Source organism: Phaethon aethereus (genome assembly GCF_964289735.1).
Source record: "Phaethon aethereus genome assembly, chromosome: 6".
Lineage (NCBI taxonomy): Eukaryota > Metazoa > Chordata > Aves > Phaethontiformes > Phaethontidae > Phaethon > Phaethon aethereus.
The window spans coordinates 23,398,850-23,404,983 of NC_138580.1; positions in this window are offsets into that span (position 1 = coordinate 23,398,850).

Below are 6,134 nucleotides of genomic sequence, written 5' to 3' on the forward strand. Positions count from 1 at the left end.
GGAAACAGCCAAGACTTTGTAAGGACTCCAAATGCACTTCTATTTTAGTGTAAGAAACATAAAAATCTGTAGGAAACAAGTGCCTTTATATAGTTCCTTGACTCTATTCTGCTATCCATTACTTCTCAGGCTTGAGGTCCTGTCTCTCAGGACCTCTCCCTCAAAGTATCTTTTCTTGTAGTTCAGACTTTAGAACTGATTTGTCTTGGCTTGTAACCAAGAGGACTTAACCTGAATAAGGATCATTGGAATTTATTAACTAGGTTTCATGGTCCTAATGAGATTCAGGTCCAGCTTTCAAAACTGGACTTTGTAGGCTGGCAGTTCTCTACTACCATCTGATATGATGGGGAGAAAAAGTGTAATGTTCCAACTGTTTAAAACCTCCTGTTGACTTCTGTGTATTTTCTATTAAACCCGTTTTAGCAATTTTAATTCTTCTGGTTAGGATCTCTTGTCTGTATGATATTATGTTGTTCATCTACTGTAGTATCCAAATCTTTTATACTTACTGTTTATAACAATTCTAAAAGACCTCTCCTAATTGTAGTAGTAAGCCTGAAGGTAAGTTGTGGGATTTGGGGGGCTGGGGTGGGGTTTTTTTGGTTGGTTGGTTTTTGTTTCTTATCAAACATGTTCAAGTGTTGGTGATAAGCCAGAAGAGGGAAAGCTGAACTGAAGAACTGTGCTTTTATTTGGCTTCTGCATAGAGGTCCAGGACACTTCCCAGGAAGTTGACACTAACGCTGCCTGAGCTTTTGAATTACTAAGCCAGAAGCCACTCACAAAGAAACTTAAGAAACTATAGGACTAAGAAAAAACACTGCCTGATGGGCTGTTTGCCCATTTAAATTGAACATCGTTTCCCTTTTCATAAGTCTCACTTTTCTTGGGGCAGGGGAGAGCATAGAAAGGCAGAAGAGTCTGGCATATCTGTTCCTTTCATCCATCTAGTACCCAATGTGGGAACGGAAAGGAGGTTTGTCTATCACCCCCAGGTTATATGGAGGTCCCAAAAGGGCTGAGAGATGTCATGAAATGTAGGCCTGATGCTAGAGGTAGTGAAGGTTGTCGTATTCAGTTGATGGTGCAGGATGGATATGAATGAAACTGCTGAGCCAAAAGGACATAATCGCTTTTCCTCAGACGAATAGTGAAACTTATCTCACACAGTAATTATGGCAGATTAATCTTTTCCTAATCTATTGGAATTTTTTTTCCCCTTTTTATGTTGATAGTGTTTAAAGAAGTGAGCTGGTGCCTCCAGTTCCCTTAGTGGTGAAGGTGCAGTCTTAGGGTGAGCATGGTTTCTCATTCCAGTGTGGGCTGGGAACATTCTAAGCTGTTGGGATGTGCCCATGGACAGCAAAACTTATGACCTGGTTTACAGGAACTATCTTGCTGCTGATTCTTGGCACCAAAGATATGAATAAACAGCCTCTTGGAGATCTAGAAACTTGAATCTTGCCGTCCTGTAGCAGATTACATTTTCTGCAGCACTGCTGCCAGAAAAGACCATGTGAGTACTCCCTAATCCATTACAGTTAATTAAGCCAATTGTCTGAAACAACCTTCATCAGTAAATTAAACTAGCTCTGCTGACTTTGTCTGAAGTGGTCTAAGAAGTGTCTGGACTATCCTTTCCCTTGGCAGACAGGAAGAGGCAACAATCTCTTGTATAGCAGCTAGAGAACAGCGCTGCTTCCACTGATGCTACCGCTGGGGGAGCGCGTGCCGGCGTAGTTCTGAGTCTGTTTGAACTAACACCTTAGAGACTTGAGTGTTAATGGTAAGGTTGACTAAACGCTTGGGTTTCGGTGGATGCTACTAGACAAACTCCTAGCTTTCTGACTTGCCAGTCCAGATATTTTGTTCCATAGTTTTTAACAGGGTAACAAAATTCACCTACAAGTGAGCTGCAGGATTCTTGTCTCTGAAGTACACGCAGCAGCAACTCCAGCTATTCAGTGAGTCACATTTATGAAATAGTTTAATACTGCTTATAAAAGTGTAGTAAGCTTTGTGTAACTCCTCCTTATATTTCTGTATTAACATAATTATAAACAAGGACCTCCTACTATATTTAAACAAATGTTTATCAAAGTAGTATAGAAAATAGCATAACTATCACTAGTATTGTCTGATTTTTGCATGCTGAAAGAGGACCTGTGAACTAGCAAGAGCTGTCTGTATAGAATTGTAGTTAGATACTGGGGGGATCCCATTTTGTGGATTTGTGAGCTGACAAACACCGAGGCTTCGTAGCAACTTTTCAACTCTAGACATTAAGAGTGTAGGAATTGGATAACGGCAGCTGAAGGCTGTTAGAGCCCTCTTCTATTCTGGGCACAATATGACACTAAAGTAATCCTGAGTAAAAATTATTTTTGTTCAAACGTAATGTTATCCTAGGTTTCTTATCTTAAGCTGCAATTGTTCTTTTGAGTTACTGCATACTAGCAGGGAATTAGAGCAAACGCTAATAAGAGGTTTATGTGATTTAATTCATGACTTTTTTCTGCACTTTTATTAAATCCAGATTCTTCAGTCACTTCACTCAAACATCAAGTAAAACTTTGCACAACATAGTGATACAGCTGAGTTTTGTGCATTTGAATATTCTTTTCAGAATGTACATAAGAGCTGTAAGTATATTTAGAGTTTTTCACTGTAGACGCTGCTGGCACCAGGCTGCTGGTATGCCCTTCCATCACTTAAAAATCCAGTCACAGCAACCTACTTTAAGAATATTCAGTGGAGTATCTAAAACAGTGAATTTAGTTCACCTGGTAGAGACAGATTTTCTTTCTGTGCAAAGCTTATTGTCACTGATGCTAAACCAAAATTTTGTTCTAAGAGGTAAATCAAGCTCTGAAAAACGCTTATGTTTAGAAACCTGGGTCAAACTGTTTTTTGAAACATAAAAGTTACCTACTGCAGATACTAGGAAACAACTTCTAGCTCAACAACTAATAACACGAAGAAATACAACAGAAAAGCTATAGTTTCAGAATTGAGAAAGCAAGCCGCCTGAAGCTGCAGGATTTGAAGGACGCTTTGAAGAACTGCTGTGGTGGGGGGAATAAAGGTCTATCTAGCTGAAGCAGGATCGTGGGCAGTAAATGTCCGTGCCTCCTATGAACAAACACACAAAGCTGCTGTGTGGCAGTTTAGGCAATTCAAGACTGACCTATTGTCTCTCTCTGCAGTGCCAGCAGGAGGGTAAGCAGCCCGTAATGTCTATACGAAGGATTTACGTCTGCTTATATAGATCATTTTTGCAACTCCTTTTTGTCTCTCACTGAGACTTTGTTGCTCTTTAAGCTTTTCCTTTATCACATTCTGTGACTGTCAGGCACTAGAAGGCTTGAAAACCTTAGGTTGTATATTTTGCCATTTTACCTTTTCTCACAGTGTCAGTTCTGACCTGATTTCATCAGTACCAAACTGTTAGAGCTAGAAATACCTGCTATATTTGTAAGCCTATCACCTAAAAGCTTGGAATCTCAGCTTTCAAACTGAAAAATATTATTCTGTAATGCTACTGCTTTGTGAAACATTGCTTGCTAGGATAACTTGAAGTTGACAAAAAGACAGCATGGTAAAATATTAAAATCTTTATCTCATAAGCACGTTATCTGTTGCAGATGCTTCAGTTTTCTCAAAAAAAATCACCTCAAAGTCATGGGGAACATTTTTTTTCCCCATGCCATCAGTATTTCCACCCATTTTACACTGCTAGTTCTTTCTCCGATGATCAGAAAGATTTCAGTCAAACCCTGAGTTCTATCTATGAAAACGCTTAATTTACAAAAGGCTGTTAACCACCCCAATGGCAGTATTTGGAATTGTGAGGCTAAAAATTTCAGGCAACCCGTAAAAATGGAAGGCTATTACACAAAGCAACACAAACAGATGCAAGCTCTGCTCAGGCAGGGCATGCTCTCTGTCTTCGTACTGGCTTATATCTGTGGAGGAAAAATTGTAGGAATGGGCTTGCCTCCCTCTCACTCCAATCTTTTTTACAATGTAAAAATAATGCAAATACCAGTTTCTACTCAAACTACTAATTCAAATATATGCTTACTCGGTTCTCCGTTCCTTGCGCCAAAGCCCTCAGTAACAGGCTTTGCAAGAAACGAGACTACGGATTCTGTATCTGAGCTTCCTTTTGGACCTATAATGATTCAAGCAAGTGTAAAACGGATCATTAATCTAACAATTTCCAGATTTCCATGTTCAAAGTATTTTTATTCTCCAAACTAGAGAAGCAAAGAGAAAAGGGGGGGAAAAAAGGTCCTCCTTCAGTTCTTCAAAGCTCATTTCAGATATAAGCCTCCCAACCAAATTGAAGGAATCTCGGGTAATGACATGATGAAGACAAAGCCTTGGGAAAAGTGTGTCAGAATCCCTTCTTTGCCATTGCAAAAAAATCTATATAGCAGGAGTAGTACTGTGTGCTGTTTATTTCCAAGAGTAGCACTAGCTTCTTTCTTTACTAAATAAAGAACATGTAATGTTGTAAACATTCCTTGTATAGGAGGTAGTGCTCCGTTTACAGTTGTTGTACAGTTTGAGCTGAAGAGATAAAAAGTAAAGGAAATCTAGATCAATGGGAAGAGCTTGACATCCCCTTTTTGTTTCCAAATAGTACAGCAATAAGGGAGGTGTTCCACGTTCAATAGCTGCTATTTTTAGATGCTTGTCAGTCTTCCAGCTAAGCCTTCCTCAGAGCTGTATGGGATTGGTCATGTTTTTAAAACTTTGTTTAATGGAAAAGATAAAATCTTTGCCTGGAATTAGTTCAATATGATAGGGACCATGAATGCATCATTTTGCTTTCCCTAGTGCTGTGATGTAACAGTTTGGTGTAGCTTTCTCTGATCATATATATTCGGTATCACTGACAGAGGAGGTTTTTGGTTTTTTGCAAGTTCAGGACTCCAGACTGTCTCACCATGGATAAGAGGAGCACCAGTGCTGAAAAAGGGACACCTTTTGAGCAGGACCCGAAGAGCACCAGCCTCATCAGAAAAAAACTGCTGTGGAACTAAATAATCTTTTAAGACAATCTTAGACAGGAAAGTCTAAGCACTCTAAGCCTAACCCCAGAAGTATCCAGCTGCTATACTTAAACTAGAAGCATATTTGTATATTGTTCTGTATAAGATTTCATGTATACATAAGGCATAACTCTGTTGGTTTATAGACTGTTACAGGCTGCTTTCAGACCTGCATTGAAAAGCCTACCTTTCTGTCTTCCTCAGCACATCTTTTGCTTATTTTAGTATCTGCCTGCGCAACAGCTTGGGAGGAAATAAAGTTGAGATTCTACATTTAGAACATGCTGACTTCAACAGCACACAGCCAGTCTCGGTGAGATGGGATGTGCAAGACTCTCCTTGAGGAACGTAACATACAGATGTGTTTTAAAAAAAAAGTGATTTCTCCAAAGCTACCTCCCGACCTGAAGCTTAGGACAGCTTGAGACATCACTGCCCATCTTAAACATGTCAGAGGAGTTGCCAAGTGCAAAGAAAAGACAACTATATACATGATGAAAAAGTGACGTATTTTCTTTTGGTGACAAAACTTGAGCACAGCAGAGTATGATTTTTCAAGTTTGCTGTGTTAGGTTACGGTGTATCTTTCCTTTTCTGAGATATTCATCCTCATTTTACTGGTATAAAGCTCATAACAAACCTATATGTGTTATCTACATTTCTTCGTAAAAGGAGAAAACCTGCATCTAAGCATAAATTAGAGACTACTGAATAACGACTTGTTGTTAGGCTTAAGATTCATCGAGAGACTGCAAAAATTACACAGTAGTTCTCTTGGAATGTAATCGATTGTAATTCAATCGATCCCCTCTTGGTTTCTGATATGCAAAAGGAATTGGTCCAGTTTAACTGCCAGCATATACCTACAAGTGTTTGTGAAATAACCTGACACTTAAGGACAAGGTAATTACAAAGGTGGTAGCCGCATAACTAGTATTGTCTCCAGTTCCTGCATTTTGTTACGCCATCAACCAGTTTTCAGGCTGTTACAATATGGAATTTTGGTCTTACGGCTGCAGACAAAAGCCAAATGTTCACTTTATTTTCTCTAAGAGTGGCCTCTCATTCCAC